We start from the raw sequence: 6278 nt of genomic DNA on the forward strand, positions 1-6278 counted from the left end.
TCATCTGTTGTGTATTAGGAATCAAGACAGGAAAAAAAATATATATTATATAATGACATTCTATAGATCATTGGAGCTAACATTCTAGGGTAGAATGTCATTCTATATAGATAACTGGAGCCGTATCCGGTCGGCAAAACAGCAAATTTCAGCGCTGTCTTCTGTTCCTCTTTTAGATAAAAACCCAAGTCTAAATCTTTCATTGTCATTCTATATAGATCTTTCAGATTTAGTTCTGGATTTTCATGCTACTATGATGTTGGCCAATGCGTCAAAAAAATATTTATCAAACGACAGTGCCCCTAAAAAAAGTCAAAGATAGGCAGAAAATAGAACATCTCAAACCCCGAAATTCTTTGTAGTATACAGTGTCACAAACAGAATGAGTCCATCCACTAAAAAAAGTCAAAGATAGGCAGAATATTGTATATTGGAATTCTGGCGCTCTCTTGTGACGGCTCTGACTCGTGCTGTGACTCACCTGTCATCTGATGAGGTGTAACTTCCCGATCGGCAACCTAAAAATAGTCTCAGAAAAATGGTTGCAGGAATCTAATTTTTCATGGTATCTTCTTCAGATTTGAAATAGAAACTCATGAGACATGTGACCTTCAACTTATCATTTTTCTGGATTGCTCCAGGACTGATTTCATGTATTTCTATATGAAATAATAAAAAAATTCAGTGTGGTACATTTTTTTTCCAAGGCACTTTAGTGTCTATAACTTTTTATCTTTTTGAGCATTATCAACTCTGGAAGGTGGACAGTAAAGCCCAAAGGGTCTTCTCTCCAAAGACACCAAAACTGTGTGTGTAGCACACTGAAGTCAGGAACTATCACAATTTTAAGTTAGGTAGGCCATTTTCAGCTGTGAGTCCCATAATGGGGCGTGCTGGTTAACAGGTTTTAATAAAATAACCTAGATCCTAGATCACGAAATTATATTCCTCGGCAATGAGGTGTAAAATAGCTATTTAACACATAACCCATCCCAACTAACAGAAAACAGAAATAAGAAATAACAACAAACACCAAATATTCATTCTTGGAACATGAAAAAATAACAAATTTCCATTATTCTAAATCAAAAATCAAAAAATTTAAAAAGGTACCACGTTCCTCAAACATTCTTTCAATTTAGTTTTGATTTAAAATTCAACATTCTAGGAACATTGATTTGTAACATTCCATGAACATAAAAATGTCCTGTTTCCTTAATGTTAGTAGAATGTTATTTAAAGTTTAGTATGATGTTCCTGAAACATTCTTTCAATCATTCAAACACCTGCTGTGAACAAGCACTGAAAAAAAAGAGAAATAAGAACACAAACTACAACTTTCTTCAGCCACAGCCTTAGATGAACTGAAGATAAAAGACATTAAATCTCTCAAGATCTGATTAAACAACTCTACAAACAGCATTACCAGCTTCAGTTATTACTAACCAGACTGACTTTATTTATGTCACACGTCTACAGAAGTTCTTATTGAGAATTAACAGAGGTTTAGATGCTGACGTCTTAGTCTTACTGCTAAATTCTGAAAAAACATAGGTGTTAATTATAGGACCTAAAAACTCTGAATGTAATAACCTAGAATACTGTCTAAGACTTGATGGCTGCTCTGTCAATTCTTCGTCATCAGTTAGGAACCTAGGTGTGCTGTTTGATAGCAAATCTTTCCTTAGAAAGCCACGTTTTCTAGCATTTGTAAAACTGCATTTTTCCATCATCAAAAATATATCTAAATTACGGCCTATGCTCTCAATGTCAAATGCAGAAATGTTAATCCATGCGTTTATGACCTCAAGGTTAGATTATTGTAATGCCTTATTGGGTTGCTGTTCTGCACGCTCAATAAACAAACTCCAGCTGGTCCAAAATGCAGCAGCTAGAGTTCTTACTAGAACCAGGAAGTATGATCTATCAGCCCAGTTCTGTCAACACTGCAACTGGCTCCCTATCAAACATATAGATTTAAAATCTTGCTCTATTACTTATAAAAGCCCCTGAATGGTTTAGCCACCTTAGTATTTGAATGAGCTCTTGTGTACATTATAGTCATCCCCGTCTGCTGTGTTCTCAAAACTCTGGCAATTTGATAATACCTAAGAATATCAAAGTCAACTGCAGGCGGCAGATCCTTTTCCTATTTAGCGCCCCAACACTCTGGAATAACCTACCTAACATTGTTCAGGAGGCAGGACCACACTCTTGCAGTTTTAAATCTAGATTAAAAAACCATCTCTTTAACCTGGTTTACACATTACACACTAATACGCTTCTAATATCCAAATCTGTTAAAGGATTTTTAGGCTGCATTAATTAGGTAAACTGGAACCGGGAACACTTCCCATAACACCTGATATATTTGCTACATCGTTAGAAGAATGGCATCTACGCTAATATTAGTCTGTTTCTCTCTTATTCCGAGGTCACCGTAGCCACCAGATCCAGTCTGTATCCAGATCAGATGGTCACTGCAGCCACCAGATCCAGTACGTATCCAGCCCAGATGGTGGATCAGCACCACTACAGCCCTGAATGTCAGTGGAGACCAGGACACCTAGATGAGCCCCAGATTCCCTGTAAAGACCTTGTCTCAGACGACCACCGGGACAAGACCACAGGAACCAGTTGAGTCCTCTGCACAATCTGACTTTGCTGCAGCCTGGAACTGAACTGCTGGTTTCGTCCTGGCCAGAGGAGAACTGGCCCCCCGACTGAGCCTGGTTTCTCCCAAGGTTTTTTCTCCATTCTGTCACCGGTGGAGTTTTGTTTTCTTGGCTCTGTCGCCTCTGGCTTGCTTAGTTGGGGACACTTCATTTACAGCGATATAGTTGACTTGATTGCAAATGATTGCACAGATACTATTTAAAACTGAACTGCGCTGCATGATGACATCACCGAATTCAATGATGAACTGCCTTTAACTGTCATTTTGCATTATTGACACACTGTTTTCCTAATTAATGTTGTTCAGTTGCTTTGACAATCTGTTTTGTTTAAAGCGCTATATAAATAAAGGTGACTTGACTTACTGAAAAAAAATTTGATCATCTGTTCTTAAGCTCACTAGAATTGTGATTTTTGGTGACTTCAACATTCACATTGATGATGTTTCTGATAAATTTGCAAATGATTTTATAAATATTACTCTAGTCTTTTAATCTCATCCAATATGTTACCGGTCCTACTCATATAAGAGGGCATCCTCTAGATCTTCTTTTCAGCTGTGGTTTAAATATTGGTTCTGTTTTGTCTGAGGATATTTATATTTCAGATCATAATTGCATTTCATTCAACTTATTTTGTAATTTATATTCATCATCCTATAGTCGAGTTATTTATTCTCGCATCCTGAATAACCTTTCTGCAGAAAAAATGATCTGCTGTTTTTGATAATTTGTCCATAAATATGTCAAATAGTCAATGAGCATTGCCTTTCAATTTTGGATGAAGTTGCTCCAGTGAAATCCAGAGCAGCTCATCTGATAAATTCCACCCCTTGGATCAATGATAGTATCCGCTCTTTTAAACGTATTCGTCATAAAACCGAGCTTCTGTGGAAATCTACACAACTACTAGTTCACTATCAGCATTTAAAATAACTTTTAATGGATTTTAACCAACCCAAAGAGATATTCTTTATAAAAGTTAAAAGTCAACCACCCCCCCACTTAAATGCCTCGTTTAAACATGCCCTCACATGTCTACATCGTGATGTGGGAAGATTTGCATAACGCCGCCCAAATGTTCACGCAAAGAAAGAAGGCGTAACCTTTGATTTTCGCTGTTGCCACCACCGCCATGTCGTGGAGATGCTGTGTGTTTCGTTGTGAAAGCAAAAATACTTTGTTTGGCATTCCAAAAGAGGACACGACTAGAAATCAGTGGTTAAGTTGTATTTACAACACTGTTCCAGAACAGTTCAACCCAAATATTTAGCATGCAGCATATTTTATGGAGGACTGTTTCCTGAACCTGGGAGAGAAGACTACAATGTTCTGTCTGTTCTGACTCACAGTCTGTATGTTTTCATTCATAAAGGATTTGCCACTGATGATTCAAACGTGAGTTTTGAGCAGAGTAAAGCTTGTTTGTCGTTTCTCCGATCACAAATGCAGACATGGTTTTATGTTTATGTGGCACGATGCATTGCAATGCGTAAAAACACAGTATAAGTCATTATAATCTGTAATTATCTGTACTTATGTCACCAACTGGATGACAACAAATGCCTCGTTTGTAATGGGTTTTACTTGTTATTGTATCATCACGGCCCTGTCGTTGTTCTGGGACTGGGACATGCATCACAGTTATGGTAAGGGGTGTAACAATGTTGTTTTGTAGCAGCATCATATCACCCCTTTAATTTTAGAAAGCCTTTTAGAGAAATAGTTTCTACAAACGTTAAGACTGTATTTTCAGGGGTCATTTCTATAGCTCTTTATTTGGAAAAGTGTTTTGAAAGCTGTGACGAGCTGTGATACTCATTTCTGAATCAAAGATGGAGTTCTTGCAAGTTCTGTCATTGATGAGTGTTTTCTATTGCTTTTGGCAATATTGACGAAAGCAGTATGGTCTGTGGTATGATCTGTGAGTGATTTTACAGTTTGTATTAAGTGTTTTTGGTTGCAAACAAACATTGATGAGAATCTGTTTTTTGTTGTTGTTGTTTGTTTGATTGTTTTTTATTTAGTTTTTTCCAATAAAGTAATAAACTATCAAAACATAAAAAAAAAAAAAAAAAAAAAAAATAAACCCATAAACCTCTTAACAAAGCTACAAAGCTTTTCAAAATTTTAATTAGACTAAACCAAATGCCTGACAAAACTTAAACGCTGCATAAATTCTTCATGCCATTGACAAAAGCTTCAAAATCAAAACCAACTCAAAACCATCTCAAAAAATCTAACAAAAACAAATACAAACCATCTGCAAAAAATTTTAATATATTAAATGCAATGTACAAATCATCGAACAGCATTAAATATTAAGTGTCTGTGTAATATGTGTTAAGTCTTTCTTTTCTTTCTCTTTCTTTCTTTCTTTCTTTCTTTCTTTCTTTCTTTCTTTTTTTTTTTTGGTATGGAGAGCTTGGTGTTTTTTAGGAGTCTAAATTGCAAGGCCAGACCACTGATTCCTAAAACCTGCTTTCTTGCAGTCTGTTCTTCTGACTTTATAATTAAGTAATAAAATAATATGAAATGTATAATATAAAAAATAAAAAGTATTAAAAATTAAAAATAAAAAGTAAAAGAGTAAAAGTGATAGTTGACATAAAAAACCCCCCAAACAAACAAACAAAAAAAAAAAAAAAACAAGTAAAAGAGCTAAAATGTTTTGTGTAGTTGATTTTAGAGCTAAACATTTTAGAGCTAAAAGCACGTTCCCAATCCCCTCAAAGTCTAGTGTCAACCTAAGGTGTGGAATACCAACCTGTCTATATCGCCCCCTGGGTGATCCTTTCTGGTCTACCCGTCAAAGCTTATGTAGAAAATCTTTTAGAGGAAACACAATGTGCCAATTCACTGATCTCAGATAAATTGACTTATTTTATTAAGGTTTCAATGACACATTGTGCTATAAAAAATGTATTGTAGTTCATAGACTCTTTTTGGCCTCATCAACCACCCATCTAGAATTTTTTTATGTTCTGGGAATGTTTTCAGTGGCAAGTTTTATGTTTAATCCCAAAATGTCCTGCTAAAATGTAGGATAACATTCCCTAAAAACATTCTACAAATGTTTATTGGTAACATTATTAGAACATCATCCTAACATTCTAATAAATATTTCAGCAGGAAGCTTCACATTGCACTTAGATGTGGACTTTGTGGATGTGAAATTTTGGTTGAAAGTGAAAACCCAACCTTTGTAAAATCGACAAAAAAAAAAAGAAAAAAAAAAGAAAAAAAAAATTCATTACCAGCTTCACTTATTGTAAAACAGGTTGGCTTTATATATTTTTTTAGACATCTACAAAAGTTCTTTTCAAACCTTTGTTGTGATCAGTATCTGGTAATAAGTGAAGCTGGTAATGCTGTTTTAGGAGTTGTTTAATCAGATCTTGAGAGATTTAATGAGAGGTTTTATTTCAGTTGATTTCATCCAAGGCTGTGGCTGGAAGTCAGTTGTATTTCTTGTATATATTTCCTTCAGTGATTCTACTTGTTAACAGTAGGTGTTCATCACTAATGCACAATCATCACTTAATCACAAAATTATCTCATTACCTTGAGCACTGCTTCACTCTGTAGTTTGGAGACATTATA

General features: G+C 35.3%; 1 pseudogene; it reads left to right on the plus strand.

The window, feature by feature from the left end:
- Positions 1–4415: 4415 nt before the first annotated feature.
- LOC122141145 lies at positions 4416–4589 on the plus strand (annotated as a pseudogene).
- Positions 4590–6278: the final 1689 nt, after the last annotated feature.

The sequence above is a fragment of the Cyprinus carpio genome, chromosome B20, assembly GCF_018340385.1.
Source record: "Cyprinus carpio isolate SPL01 chromosome B20, ASM1834038v1, whole genome shotgun sequence".
In the NCBI taxonomy this organism is placed as follows: domain Eukaryota; kingdom Metazoa; phylum Chordata; class Actinopteri; order Cypriniformes; family Cyprinidae; genus Cyprinus; species Cyprinus carpio.